At 38.4% G+C, this 12,500-nt stretch overlaps 1 protein-coding gene across 1 annotated transcript in view; it reads right to left on the bottom strand.

The window, feature by feature from the left end:
* The window catches only part of LOC144967491 (uncharacterized), a 618,402-nt gene that overhangs the window by 348,048 nt on the left and 257,854 nt on the right, over nucleotides 1-12,500 (bottom strand). The window lies entirely within an intron of this gene.

Raw genomic sequence — 12,500 nt, 5'->3', positions numbered from 1 at the left:
TGGATAGCTCATACCGTAGAGTCAAGATCTCTCCGGCCAGGCGGAGTTGTTGTACCAGTAAGGTCATGGGTTCGAGCCCCCCACCGATGCCGCGAAATATTTATTCTCTTTTGTCGTCTGGCACTTTCCTACTAACTTCATTTCTTGTTATCAACATAAGTGCCTGCTCCACTCACTTTTTCTAATGTAGAGTTATTACGGAGCTGCCAAACCAGATTGTCAGCAAAAAACAGGATATGACCGTAGCCATCGTTATGTTATATAGCCTGACACTGAAATCCAAAAGGACTGGTAGTTTGACGTCATTATTTGGTTTTTGCACCGCCTAGTGAGTTGTCGTTGATAGTGCTCATGGAAACAAGTTATTTCATTTGTTGAATTATTGAACACAACTCACGATTTGTTTTCTTTTGTGGCAAAAGACTGGTATTTTGACGTCATTTTTTGGTCAGTGTTAGGCCATAACTTTACGAAGGCCACGATATGACGCTCTGCTTATAGATAGTATGCGCTTGGCTAAGAAACTCACAACAATGCCATCCGGAAGTATAACGTACCAAGACACAAAACTATGTGTAACGTTAAACGTTTATAGTCTGGTTAATACAGCTGAGTGAGAATAATTCATAAACAGGTATGGCAAAAAACGATAACAAAGACTTGAGTGACGTCAACTTCGTTCTATCTATAGAATATCTTATACGTCTGATGATCGGAGAATCCCCTCATTATTTGATCGAACCCTTGACACTGTATAGATAGTCCGAAGTTGACGTCACTCAGGTCTTTGTTATTGTTTTTTGCCATCCGCGTTCATGAGTAATTCTCACTAAACTCTATTAACCAGACTATAAACGTTCATGGTTACACACAGTTTTGTGTGTTGGTCCGTTATACTTCCGGATGGCAATGTTATGAACTTCTTAGCCAAGCGCATACTATCTATACGGTATAGCTATGATGGCAAAACAGACAGCGAGTTCAATGGTAGAAATAGTCGTTATCATTGTGGTAATACGGAGCTGCCAATACAGTTTGTCAGCAAAACAGGATCTGACGTTCTGCTTACAGAACATCCTATATCTATCTGATGATTGGGGAACCCCCTCATTATTTGATGAAATCCTCTAGAACTGTAAACTGTCGTTCTCTGGGGAAAAACCCACATATTTTAAAATTTGGCCAAAAAACTCGTCCTTCAAAAATCGTTCGCCTTAAATTACCCTCATATTGGCAAAAAAAAATCTCAAACCTGGGACTTCTCCCTCTCTCTCTCTCTCTCTCTCTCTCTCTCTCTCTCTCTCTCTTTCTTTCTTTCTTTCTTTCTTTCTCCCTCTCTCTCCTTCTCTCTCTCCCTCTCTGGGGAAAAAAAACACATATTTTAAAATTTGGTCAAAAAATACTCGTCCTTCAAAAATCGTTCGCCTTAAATTACCCTCATCTTGGAAAAAAAACTCTCAAACCTGGGACTTCTCTCTCTCTCTCTCTCTCTTTCTTTCTTTCTTTCTTTCTTTCTCCCTCTCTCTCCTTCTCTCTCTCCCTCTCTGGGGAAAAAAAACACATATTTTAAAATTTGGTCAAAAAATACTCGTCCTTCAAAAATCGTTCGCCTTAAATTACCCTCATCTTGGAAAAAAAACTCTCAAACCTGGGACTTCTCTCTCTCTCTCTTTCTCTCTTTCTTTCTCCCTCTCTCTCTTTCTCTCTTTCCCTTTCTCTCCCCCTCTCTTTCTCTCTCTCCCTCTCTCCCTCTCTCTCTCTCTCTCTCTCTCTCTCTCTCTCTCTCTCACACACACACACACACTTATTTTTCTCTCAGCCAGGCGGATGGTGCCGTGTCTGCAGGATCCCATGATTGACTCTGACACCGCGATGTTTTTATTCTCTGTCTCTATCTGGCAATTCCCCATACCCTATATTTGTCATCATCATTGAGACCTCCAAAGCTGTGCAACAGACTTCATGAAGAAGGGACCATACATTTTCAGGACCTACTAAATGAATTTTTTTTTTAATTGAGCTTTATATAGAGCAATATCCACTAAATGCGCTCAAAGCGCTTTGCAAGGGGTCCCTGGTCAAACATTTAACATGTAGGACGGGACATGACGCCCGTTAGGCGATATTACAATTTTTCGGACAGAGACCTCGCTGTTAACGGCCAGGTACTCATTTTACACCTGAGTACAGTGAGAGAATGTAAGTAAAGAGCCTTTTTCCAAGGACTCAACTATCTGCGGAGCGCGAGGCTCGAACCCTGGAACTTCCGATCCGAAAGCGAGTGTCATACCACTAGACCACATAACCGCACAAATAACACCAATAAATCACTGGCGTGAGACGGTGAGTCACAAAACCTACATTATTTTTTTCTGTTTTCGTTTTTGTTTTTACATACAAAATTGAACCCCCCCCCCCCCTCCCCAAGAATTTTTTTATTAATTCAACATACAAAAAAAGAGTGTGGTGAGTGGTGAGGCCATTTGCATTATTTCAACAGGGCTACTAACTGTAATTCCGTGTAAATTGTTTATTGGAACAAAAAATACAAGTTTATATCATCCTTGAGACCTTCAAAGCTGTGATACAGACTTCATAAGGAAGGGACCATACATTTTCAGGACCTACTAAATTATAACACTACCAATAAAACACTGGCGTGAGACCGTGAGTCACAAAACCTATCTACATTTTTTGTTGTGTTTATGTTTTTGTTTTTACATACAAAATTGAAAATACCAACCACCCCCCCCCCCCAAGAATTTTTTTATTAGTTCAACATACAAAAAAGAGTGTGATGAGGCCATTTGCATTATTTCAACAGGGCTACTAACTGTAATTCCGTGTAAATTGTTTATTGGAACAAAAAATACAAGTTTATATCATCCTTGAGACCTTCAAAGCTGTGCAACAGACTTCATGAAGAAGGGACCATACATTTTCAGGACCTACTAAATAACACCAATAAAACACTGGTGTGAGACGGTGAGTCACAAAACCTACATTATTTTTTTCTGTTTTCGTTTTTGTTTTTACTTACAAAATTGAAAATACCCCCCCCCCCCCAAGAATTTTTTTTTTAGTTCAACATACAAAAAAGAGTGTAATGAGGCCATTTGCATTATTTCAACAGGGCTACTCTTATTCCGTGTAAATTGTTTATTGGAACAAAAAAAAATACAAGTTTATAACAACCCGTTTCTGTTTCTCTGTGGACCAAAAATCTGTTCTATATTATAGTGGTTTGTTACATTTATTAAGTGAATCAGCAGTACTAGAGATGACAGGCAATTTATCCTCGCTACTTATCCGTCCACTTCACGCTTCGTGAACCGGTTTGATCACAAGAGCTTCGGCTCTTAAATTGATTGATGCGCGTGTTCTTTTTTTTTTTATAATTGCCCTTATTTCTCTCTTAGTAGAAGAATACTTGGTAATGTAAATGTTGCTGCTCGAAGCTCGAAGAAATAAATAACAATGTGAAATTGAATGTACGCATCAGTTTAATTACAAAAGCTAGAGGTGCCTAAATGAGCCAGTAAAATCGAGAGAGAGAAAAGTGAGTTGATGAGACTCATATATAAGGGAACACCACAAAACAAACAACGTTTCGGCCCTTGGCCTTCGTCGGGAGACAAAAAACACCAACACGGATTTCCCCTTTATCAACAAAACAGGATGAATGAAACACTACAGTGCAACTGTAATTAAATTGAAGCTTACATTCAATTTCACATTGTTATTAATTTAGTAGAAGGAGAACTTTGCTATAGATGGAACGAAGTTGACGTCACTCGACATTTTGTTATTATTTCTAACACCGTATGTTATTGATTAGTTCTCACTAAATGATATCAATCACACTATAAACGTTAAGGTTATACACTTTTGTGTGTGTGTTGGTATGTTTAATCTGACTGGTGGTTGTTGTGGGCATTTTACCTAAACGTATAGCATCAATAGGCGTTGACCAGAATGCGGTTTGGTTTTTGTTTGCCCTTCAACTCTGTCCCACGTGATTAGTTAAATGTCCCAGTGTAATCGGGCGACAATTATTTTTTTTTTTTGGTTATAAGACAAGCTTCCTGTCCATAAGGTAGCAGGTAATCGTCAATGTAATTCTAAGGCCACAAGAAAAAAAAGTGAATAGATTGACTCCGGCTCCATGAAAAAAAATAGATCGAAAGAACAACTTACTACTTTTTTTTCTTTCTTGCACTGCACATTACAAACATTTTTCGTTTTCTAGATTTTCCCTTTTACATTTCGTTTCAACATTTTCCCTGCTCCTTATAAATGTGACCCAACGTTTAAAAACGGTATTATGTCGCGATGAACCAGATGCTAAGCTGAACTGGTCAAAAATACGAATTATTGGTATTTAGTACTCTAAAATATGATATTCATTCTCCTCAATAAAGCATGTAAACTCAACACAAGTCTGATATTTCTGGCTACAAATTCAGTTTTCAGCATTTTAATCATCCCGACTTAATACCGTTTTGAGACGTTGGGTCACACTTTTCAATAAGTAATCCTTTTCTTTTAAAAACATCAGCAGATAATATACGATTCTTTCATCTCTTTGTATTTATTAAACGAGTTATTTTTATCGTTCCCAATAACACAACGAGCTTGCGAGTAAAATAATATAATAATATGCATTTAATTGTATATATAATATTCACATCCTGGAAGGGTCAATAATCCTTTCTCTCCTTCCAAAACCCTTTCTTCCCTTCCCCCCATATTTTTTCTTCTGCCCTATTTAACGCTTCCCGTCAAAACCAAACAAGCGTCGGGAAGTGACAGCTCCTATCTGGTGTTCATCATCGCCCTGGACACACAGGCAAATCCCTCATCACGTTCCTTCATCTTTAATCAATCTTCTATTCATCCACAATTTGTTGTTTTTGCTTTGATCATTTGTGATTTTTCACTCTTTTCCTCATTCTTTATATTTTCGTCTCAATTCTCGATTTTATCTCGGGGTTTTTTGGTGAAGCCGATGTCTCCACCTGTGGATATTTTGTTTTATTCTTATATATGTTTTCTTAATATTTACATTATCATCGTCATTACTGTCATCATCATCATCATCATCATCATCATCATCATCATCATCATCATCATCATCATCATCATCATTATTATATTATTATATTATTATTATTATTATTATTATTATTATTATTATTATTATTATTATTATTATTATTATTATTATTATTATTATTATTATTATTATTATTATATATAATAAATAATAAAAAATAAAATAAAATTCCCTTTATTCATCCCATAGGGGAAACTTATCTCTAGGGTCTATTCCAAGGGAAGACTGGAATAACCCAGGCGTCAGCCGCAGTGCAGCGCCGCAAATTGAGCTAGGGCGAGGTGACTTGCTCAATCGAACTCGGTACCTTTTGGGTACGAAGCAAAGACCGTACCGTTAAGCCACTCTGACCCACCTCCCTGCCTGACCGTTAGCTGACCACCGTCTTTCTCATCAACCGGTTCACTCACGTGCGTTACGTCAATTAAATGACCGTGAGTACAATAATAATAAATGAGGTGAGCGAGTCATGCATACACAAACGTCCGCCCGTCCGTCCAGCACGTACCATAATAGTATTATCAATTACCATTAGCGGCGGCGGCCTTCAATCTCCTGGGCGGTACGAGTAGCCATAGACCTAGTACAGTGCTCAAGAGTTTTGTTAATCATTCGCAGTTTGCAACCTGTCCTCGAACACTAAGCTTAACAAACTATTCAAACGTCACGCTTACGGATTTCGAATAGTCTCCCTTTTTTTCGAATTCTTACAAGCAAATTATCATTTAAAACGAATGTAGAAATATTTGCAGGTCTTTTATCTAAACTCAATTATGGGTCTGATTTACCATTGATTTAATGGACAATACTATTTTATGCTTGTTTAATAATAATGAAAAATAATAATAATAATATAATAATAATAATAATAATAATAATAATAATAATAATAATAATAATAATAATAATAATAATAATAATAAATAAATAATAATAAATATAATAAATAAATAAATAAATAAATAATAAAATAATAAATAAATTATTAATATAATTAAATAAATAAATTAAATTAATTATTATTAATTAATAATAATAATAAATAAATAAATAAGTGAAGATTCAAACAATGATACTATCTTATGAAAAAAAAAATAATATAAAAGCTAGGTTTCGATTCCGTGCCTGGCGGCGAACAGAGGAAAATCTTTTATATTTTGTATGCGCTTGGCTAAGAAGTTTACAACATTGCCATCCAAAAGTATAACGAACCAACACACAAAACTATGAGTAACCTTGAACGTTTATAGTCTGGTTAATACAGTTTAGTGAGAATTACTCAAAAATGCGGATGGCAAAAAGGCAATAACAAAGACCTGAGTGACGTCAGCTTCATTCTATCTAAACACCCCCGACATTCATTGCTTGGTGACGTTACCGCTTCGTTTGTGTTTGCAAACACGATGAGGCAACGAACACAAACGATTATTCGAACCCCGTCTGCGACCGTCCGTTCCAACCCTGCCAACCTAAGACCCACTGCCACCGACCGACTGCCTGCCCAGCGGACAACAATTGACATGTCGTTCTCCAACAAAACACTTTTCTCATTTTGGCCAGACAATTTTACTTCAAATATCAATTGGGTTAAAATGACAATTAAATGTAATAAAGTTTTAGCTGAAAACTTTTTCAGTCTTGATTTTTATACTTATTTTTAGCAAGTTTAGGTGTCACATTTAGTTGTATATCTATATCATATAATATTATTATTATATTATTTCTGGCCAATATATTTAACGATGTGTTTTGTTAGAATTCGATAGAGTGGGTAAATATATCGTAAATTGACCTGTAGTAATCCTAATATTGACCAACGGCTTAACCCCGACTGGACATCCAAATTTGATTGTCGATTTCAGTCTTGGTGGAATGAGGATTAGAAATAACGCGATATTATTATTATCCTGTTCTATGTAAGACTGTCTTTAATCAATCGGCGCCCTTAACATTAATAGGGAGGAGGGGGGGGGGGTCCTGATGGCTCAGTTGGTCGAGCACCAGCTACCCAAGCAAACGGACTGAGATCGATCCCAGGTGCAGTCTAGATTTTTTCTGACTCCCCCCCCCCCTCCACGTTCATCCAGCAGCAGTGATTGGGTAGCTGGTACTGTTAGGTCTGTCGGAAAGTACGTTGCGATAAACCAGCCTCCTTTCCAACGGATAGCAAGCTATAGAAGCCGGAAAAACTCTTGCTCAATGAGCCTAATGGCTCTGAAGGACTACTTAACATTAATAAGCGACTCACCGCCGGAAACGGTATATAATTCATTCCAACATAAAACTCGGGCTGACATGGAAGGTCACATAGTGATACTAGTAATACTAAATGCTAACAGATTCGCATTCTCTATCAAGTTGGCAAACCAGATAACAGCGACTGGTGTACGATAAAGATATGAATAAAGCGTGGATGAATCAGCCCCAGAGAAAGCAGAGAGAGAGAAAAATACAAAGGGAAAAAACGAGCTTTTATATAGCGCAATATCCCCTAAATGTGCTCAAAGCGAGTCCCTGACCAACAGTAACATTTAAAATTTAAGACGGGACATAACGCCTGTTAGGCAATGTTACAATTTCTTCGGACAGAGACAACACTATTAACGGTCAGGTACTTATTTTACACTAGTGAGAGAATGTGAGTAAAAAGCCTTCTCCAAGGACTCAACTATGTGCCGAGCTAGGCTCGAACCCAGGCCCTTCCCATCCGAAAGCGAGTGTCATACCACAAGGCCATAGCCACACAGATAGCAGCGACTGGTATAAGATAAATATCTGAATAAAGCGTGGATTAAGCAGCGCCAGAGAAAGCAGAGAGAGAGAGAGAGAGAGAGAGAGAGAGAGAGAGAGAGAGAGAGAGAGAGAGAGAGAGAGAGAGAGAGAGAGAGAAATACCGAAAAAAAACTTCCCAAAAATTCAACCTCCCTTGACTGGGGATCAAACCTCAAACCCGCTGATTATCGATTACATGTCGTGTCGTAACTATAAATAACAACTTACAAAAGAGGAGGCACCCTTAGAAAGAATGACTCCACTATAACAAAGAAAGTATTGGACTGGAACCCTCAGGGCAGAAGATCAAGGGGAAGGCCACGGGGAACATGGAGAAGAATTAAAGAAGCTGATATTAACAGAGAAGTGATAAGACATGGAACGAGTTTAAATAGTTAGCTCGGGATAGAGAAGAATGGAAACTGTTTGTCTGTGGCCTATACTCTGGCCCAGGGTGAAAAAGGCAATGATGGTGATGATGATGATGATGATGATGATGATGATGATGATGATGATGAAGATGAAAGAGGAGGAACAGTACTGCCTGTAAGAGATAACTACCATAACTACTGCGGCTATGTGGTCTTCTGGTATGACACTTGCTTTCGGATCGGAAGGTCCTGGGTTCGAGCCTCTCTCGGCGCATAGTTAAGTCCTTGGAAAAGACTCTTTACTCACATTCTCTCACCGTACGCAGATTTAAAATGAGTACCTGGCCGTCATTGGTGTTGTCTCTAACGAAAAATCGTAATATCGCCTAATAGGCGTCATGTCTCGTTCTACTGTTACATTGTTGCTGTTGGTAAGGGACCCTTTGTAAAGCGCTTTGAGCACTTTTAGTGGATATTGCTCTATAGAAAAGCTCATTTAGGAAAGCTAATTTGACCATGAGATTTTGATGGTTGATTGTGATTGTTTAAGAGACAAAGGCCTTGGTATGCTCTTTGATTAATAAACTATCGCGTCAAGTTTATTCCCATAATGCATTTTTAATGAGTAAATCTCAGAATAGAACAAATAACACCATAGGGAATGATGAGTAATTATTCATAATGGTGTGTTTCATCAATGACAGTGGCTATGATACAGACAGATTATGTGGCGATACACATTCTATAGTCCCGATAGCTCAGTTGGTAGAGCACTCGCTTCATTCACACACAAAGGGGCCAAGATCGACCCGGGATGCAGTCCAGATTTTTTTCTGACCCCCCCCCCCCCCCCTGTCCATCCAGCAGTGGTCGGGTAGTTGGATCTGTTAGATCTGGTGGAAAGTAATTTGCGATAGACTAGCGTCCTATCCAAAGGGTAGCAATTGCTTTTGCCCATTTCACGCTGTAGAAACCGGGATAAACTCCGGCTCCATGGATCTGTTAGATCTGGTGGAAAGTACTTTTCGATAGACGAGCATCCTATCCAAAGGATAGCAAACAATTGCCATTGTCCGTTTCGTGCTATAGAAACCGGGATAAACTCCGGCACCACAGGCCTAATGGCTCGGAAAGACTACACATAATTCTATGAGAACAATTTTGTGAAATTTGAGTCACCTTTCAACATGCGTTGTAGAAAAGAAAAATAAAACCCTGGCCATTTCTCAGAGAGTAGGAAAGATATTATAATGACTGGCGTCCTGTAGGAAATTTCCGTGAGATTTGGGTGGCTGATAGAGGTTTTAAGTGGGGATAGACTACAGGAATAAAAGGGACAGTGGAATTCTATGACATGGAGCATGATGGAGCTCTGGCACGCAAACATGTCATGGATTGGAAATGGAATTCTCGCTGCTAAGACTCTCTCAATCTCTCTCTCTCTCTATCTATCTATCTATCTATATATCTTTCTCTCTATCTATCTCTCTCTATCTATCTATCTCTCTCTCTCTATCTCTATCTCTCTCTTTATCTCTTTCCTGCTCTCTCTCTACTGTTCTCTCTTTTTCGCTCTCTCTATCTCTCTCTCTATCTCTCTCTCTCTCTCACTTCTTTCTTTTTCCTCTATCTTTCTCCTTTGTGCTTCACTCTCTTCTCTTGTGTATGTGTGTGTGTGTGTGTGTGTGTGTGTGTTAATAACTATAATTTTGTTTGTAAAAATGTATGCTATGACAGAAAAGATAGATGCCAATAGTAAAATAATATGAGAGGAAGGGAGTCCCTAGATATATAAGAGAGAGAGAGAGAGAGAGAGAGAGAGTGAAAGAGAGAAGAGAGAGAGAGAGTACTTAGAGATAGGGAGGGAGGGGGAGCGGTAAGGTGAGGACAATGACTATATGAAAGAGAGAGAGATAGAGAGAGAGAGAGAGAGAGAGAGAGAGAGAGAGAGATGGTGAGTGTTAGGGGGAAGGACAGTGACTATGATATGAAAGAGAGAGAGAGAGAGAGAGGGGGGGGGGGGAAGAACGGTAGGGGGGAGCAGTGACTATTATGAGATTGACGAGAGATAATGGAAGGGGAGTGGTGGAGGGGGAAGGGGGAGGGGGAAGTCTGTTCGGTTATTGATCTGGAACCTAATCCAGCCCCTGTTCCAATCAATAACTAATTCCTTAATCTTGATAGACTATCACAAAAAAAACACTTTTCACCGCCAGTCTTTACAAGTGACTTCAGCCGTAGCCATCGTGAACTTATAGCCTGACACTGACCAAAAAAATGACGTCAAAAGGCCAGTCTTTGGCCACAAAAGAAAACAAATCGTGAGTTGTATTCAATAGTTCAGCCAATGGGACCACTTGTTTCCATGAGCTCTACTAACGACAACTCACTGGGTGGTGCAAAAACCAAATAATGACCTCAAAAGACCAGTCTTTTTGGTTTTCAGTGTCATGCTATTGATAGTATGCGCTTGTCTTAGAAGCTCAAAACATTGCCATCCGGAAGTATAACGGACCAACACACAAATATATGTGTAACCTTGAACATTTATAGTCTGGTTAATACAGTTTAGTGAGAAGTACTCATAAACGCGGATGGCAAAAAACAATAACAAAGACCAGAGTGACATCATCTTCGTTCTATCTATAGATAGTATGCAGATGACGTCACTGTGTTGGTCCGTTATACTTCCGGATGGCAATGTTGTGAACTCCTTGGCCAAGCGCATTCTATCTATAACATAAAGATGGCTACGCTTCAGCACCTTTACAGAGTGAAGATTTGGCAAATTACATAATATTATTTTTAATGACTAATTATTGATTGATTTGTCCCTGGCTTAGTAATTTCACTTGTTCATCGATTTCCTGTATTTTTATTGACTCATTGAATATTGATTTCATTGATGATCTGATTAGTTGATATATTTCGTTATTTAAAAGATTATGCCCTACCGCCACGACATCATAAGACATCGTCGCCTGGGCATACCACGAAGGAATATAGATAATTCATCAAAACAGGATGTCTGATGTCAACTGGAATCACCCATGTTGTTGAAGGGAGCAAATTTGGGGTTAATAATCTTTATTTATTAGCTGGTTGTTATTATGTCAAGGGGAAATTTAGAGAGAGAGAGAGAGAGAGAGAGAGAGAGAGAGAGAGAGAGAAAGAGAGAGATATAGATAGATATATCTTTATTGGTTATTGACATCTCAATTATTGAATATTGATTAACTGGTTCGACGAATTAGTGTTGGTGTAAACTTTTACTTCAATAAATAGCAATGGATGTATCTCGATGACACCCAACTTGTCAACATTTCAAAATTGTTTAGTGGATATTTTGATTTGATTTAGTGGTTACAAATAAGAAATGTTCTGCCTGATTCCACTAGTAAACGGAAGAGGTAACAGAGTAAACTGTTGTGCTCTTGGAAAAAAAAACACAACAACAAAATAACACGTATTTAAAGTTTTGGCGAAAAATTTCTTCCTTCAAATATCGATCGAAAATTACCCTCATCTTGACACCAAAAAAATATTTAAAAAACAAACAAAAGACAAACTTTCAAACTTGGGACGTCGCGAGTTTATTTGTTTTGTTTGTTTTGTTTTTTTTTTTTTGTTTTTTTTTTTGTTTTTTTTTTGTTTTTTTTTTCCCGATAAGATGGGTGTCATGTTTACAGGTCGATTTTTTTAAAGACACGTTTTCTGACCCAATTTTTTAATATCTAGAGTGTTTTTTGTTTTTGGTTGTATTTTTTTTTGAGGGGGGGTTGGGTTTTTTTTTGTTTTTTTTTTGTTTTTGTTTTGTGTTCTTTTTGTTTTGTTTTGTTTTTCGAGTACGACAGTAAAGTGGAGAGAGTGGTGACGATGAGTGCCCGATTATACATCAAGTGTGGAATTGTTTGTGTGTCTGGACAATCAGGCGAATAGTTGGATGGTTGGAGGGGGAGAGATGGGGCTTTGGGGGTAGGTGGTATATCGATGGCTATGGGTGGGTGGCAGCCAAATGTTTATGGGGTGATTGTTGTTGTTGTTTGGTGGTGGTGGTGGTGGTGGTGGTGGTGATCTGATGCTAGTGTTGTCTTATCTCGGAGATATTGATGGTGGTGGTAGCAGAGGTGGTTATGGTGGTGGTAGTAGAGGTAGTAATGGATGTGGTGATGGTGCTGCTGTTGCTGCTGATGCTGATGATGATGATGATGATGATGATGATGATGATGATATCGATGACG

This window comes from Berghia stephanieae, chromosome 3 (assembly GCF_034508935.2).
Source record: "Berghia stephanieae isolate SIO BIC M18660-M18661 chromosome 3, UCSD_Bste_1.3, whole genome shotgun sequence".
Classification (NCBI taxonomy): domain Eukaryota; kingdom Metazoa; phylum Mollusca; class Gastropoda; order Nudibranchia; family Aeolidiidae; genus Berghia; species Berghia stephanieae.
Note: the sequence above shows the minus strand (reverse complement) of the source record. Positions and strands in the feature narration are given on the sequence as shown.